Raw genomic sequence first — 3629 nt, 5'->3', positions numbered from 1 at the left:
TGTAGTATATTTAATGGGTTATCAGTAGATGAAGTTGGTAATTTATTAAGTATACTACGGGATCATGTTATGCCTTACGGAGGGGTAGGGTGTGAAATGTTTTAGTGGTATCAGAGCAAGTTTTTAAATTTTGTTTTGACCTGTAATCCAAATATTCTTTCTTCATAGTACAACTGCTCAATGTCATTATTTGATACATACAGTACATTACATTATAAATATGTACTAACAGGAGGAAATTGTTAGTAGTATGCCCTAGAGCATATCATTTAGTATGTATCTTGTACATATTTTTATTAATAAAAGGCATTTCCACTTTTCCGTTTACATAATATATTTATGTGTAATAGAAAAGGTCCATTGATATTTTGTTAGAAATATTATTCTTAAGTTGTTAAGAATATGAGTGACAATATTTCTAGCACAAAGTATCATAAATAGGTTCACAATCGAGAATACTTCATAATAAGGACATGACTTATCCAGAAAGATTGTATTCATGTTTGTTCCCAAGTTATTTATATGAGATATAAATAAGATGGAATGGTGAGTCTCATGCCATATAACAAACATGATAGGCACTTATAAATGATAAATAGGCCGAACCAGTGACACTTATGACAAGCACATGGAGTTTACTCTTGTCAATGTTTTGTCATAAATCATATCGATGCATATAATCTTTAGACTGAGATAGCACAGTTATCTTGTATATAGGTAGTTTGAGTTTGATACTGCTTTCATACTTATACTATGTATGGGTATATGGGCATGTGTTGGCTCCTGCTAGTTATATATGGAGGTAGGTGTTGATCAAGATGGAATTTGTTCCTCTAAGTAAATAGAGATAAAATCCTATGTTCATTTAATTGTTCTTGATGTTTCAAGTTCATGGACAGTCCATATAGATTTATTCAGAAAAGAGTTTCTGATGAGAAAAATATTTTAATCAACAACATGAATAAAAATAGAACATAATATAAATAACAAAAGGAGTTAGACATACACAATGACTCAGCTTGAGTTGGGATTTAGTAACAGAGAGATTCTAGTGCATGGTAACATATGATTATAGGTTCATTTAAGGTAAATCTTATTACTAATTGGGTGGCCATGGCATGCTATGCTAGGTGTTAACCATGGTCTATGAGGTTCATAAAATGATTTAGAGAAATCATTTATGGTAAGAAAGTGTTCTGATGATATTAAGAGTTGATATCATGTCTCATTACCAATTAGTGATGAGCCTAGTAAGTCACACACATACACAAGTTATCACCTATTTAAATATGATTTAATTAATTAATTAAAGAGTTTAATTGATTAATTAAATAGGTTTGGTTTGCAATTAAATTGCAAAGTCCCTAGCATGACTTGAAACCAAATCTAGATTATTGGATGTGTAGTATAAATTAAATTTATATTTAAAGTGTTTAAATATGAATTTAATTGATGAGAAATTAATTAATAGAGATTAATTAACTAATTTATATTTGATATAAATTAATTAGAAGAAGAAAATAATTATTTTGGGTTAAGAACTCAAAATTAAGACACAGGGGCATTTTGGTCATTTCATTACAGTGACACGTGGCACCATGAGATGGTGACACATGGGATTACACATAAGCTTGCCAAATATTTTTTAATCATGTAAGATGATTAAAATCAAGATTAAATATAGGTTTGACACTTGGCACAATGTGATTGGGTCACTTAAACCTAGAGCTAATCAAAAAGTGACATGTGGCTAGGGTTTAATGTGTTAACCTAGCTATTTAAGTGTGGTTATGAAAAGAAAAAATAACCAGCAGCCTCTCCTCTCATTTGTCACGCCACTTTGAGCCTCTCCAGCTATTTCTCTTCATCTCTCATCAATTCAAAGAGATTAGCCATCAATCTCTTGAATTAAGAACACTAGAAATTGTTTCTAGTGTCCTGTTTACATCTCTAATCTCTTAAAAGGCAGAACTTGAATTTCTAATTAATAGAAAAAGCTTTAGAGGCTGTTCAAGGGCTGCCATAGGTGTTCTTGGTGTGGACAAGGTAGAGGGACAACATTTGGTGTCCTGAAGACGAATCTCAAAGGCGCAGACACGCTGCAGTGCATCAAGAGGTTAGTGTAATCGTTCTTGATTTAATCTAGGGTTCTAAAATTAATCTGATTAATTTTAAAATCTTAAATGGCAAATACAGATCCAAAAACATATTAACAGAGTTTTAATATGTTGTTTATCATTGAAATCAAATAGATAAAAATAAATCTTGCATGGTGCATGTGACCCTAGGCAAAATTTTTTTGAATTCAATGGTATAATCTTGTGTTTTTCATACTTCCGTTCCTTCAGAAATCTCCTTGTGTTATTGTTCAGGAGGTTTAAGATCCTCAAATTGACTATGGAAGAAGGGGATCATTCAGTCAATCAATCAATAGAGGCTGAGGTACAAGGGGAAGCCCCAGCCCTTCAAAATGTGAGTGGATCAGGTGTACTAATCCCCTCAATACCACAGTTCCCTACTCAATTTGCTCAGCATATGGGTGTGATGTTCCAACAGATGGCTGGTAACATGCCCACTCAAGCCCATCACAGACACCAGATGGTACAACCACGACCTTCACTAGGCAAGATGCGACAAGCTGATTAAGTATGGGGCTACTGAGTTCAAGGGGACAGTGGATCCGCTAGAGGCAGAACAATGGTTGGAAAGGATGGAAAGAGTTTTTAGGAAGCTACACTGCACTGATGAGTTGAAGTTTGAGTACTCAGTCTCACTTCTATAGGGAGATGCATATGATTGGTGGAAAACCATTCCCCACAGTTTGGTGGAACCCCCAGTGATGACATGGGATGACTTTCTCAGAGAGTTCAGACAAAAATATGTCCCAGATGCCTATGTGGACCAGAAGCTACAGGAGTTCTTAAGCCTGAAGCAAAGGAACAGAACAGTGGCAGAATATGAGAGAAACTTCTCTCGATTGAGTCATTATTCAGGAAGCCTGCTTACCACTTCTAGAGACAGATGTAAATGCTTTGAGACCGGGTTAAGGCCTAGTATAAGAATGCAAGTTGTGGGGTTCTGACACCAAAATTTCTCAGAGCTAATATCTCAAGCCCTGGAACTGGAAAGAATTAAGAATGAAGAAACAGTTAAAAGGGTACAAAAGAAAAAGAGAAAATTAGAAAGACTACTGATCAAGTTCCTGATAGTGGGTTAGGAAAGAGGAAGCACTTTGGAGGATCTAGCTCACGTGAATCAGGTAGAGATAGATTTTCTAGACAGAAACCACCTCGATCGGATTAGCAAACTCAGCAGAAACCCAGAAATGCACTGTTGGATCGACTTTGTGAAACTTGTGGTAAACCACATAGTGGGGTATGTTATAGAGCCATAGGAGCATATTTTAATTATGGAGAGACTGGTCATTTTGCTAGGGATTGTGTAAATCCACATCGTTCTAGATCATTTATTACACTAGAGGGATCAACCTAAGTTTTTACCCCAAAGAGTTCACCATCAGATAGTAGAGGTAGAGGTAGAGGTAGGGGTAGTACACCTAGAAGTCAGAGTACTGTGAATCAGTCAGAACAGGGTGATGCTTCAGCTAGAATATACACTATACAGCAGAG

The sequence above is a fragment of the Hevea brasiliensis genome, chromosome 1 (genome assembly GCF_030052815.1).
Source record: "Hevea brasiliensis isolate MT/VB/25A 57/8 chromosome 1, ASM3005281v1, whole genome shotgun sequence".
Classification (NCBI taxonomy): Eukaryota; Viridiplantae; Streptophyta; class Magnoliopsida; order Malpighiales; family Euphorbiaceae; genus Hevea; species Hevea brasiliensis.
The sequence above is the reverse complement of the archived record's forward strand: the minus strand, read 5'-3'. Positions refer to the sequence as shown.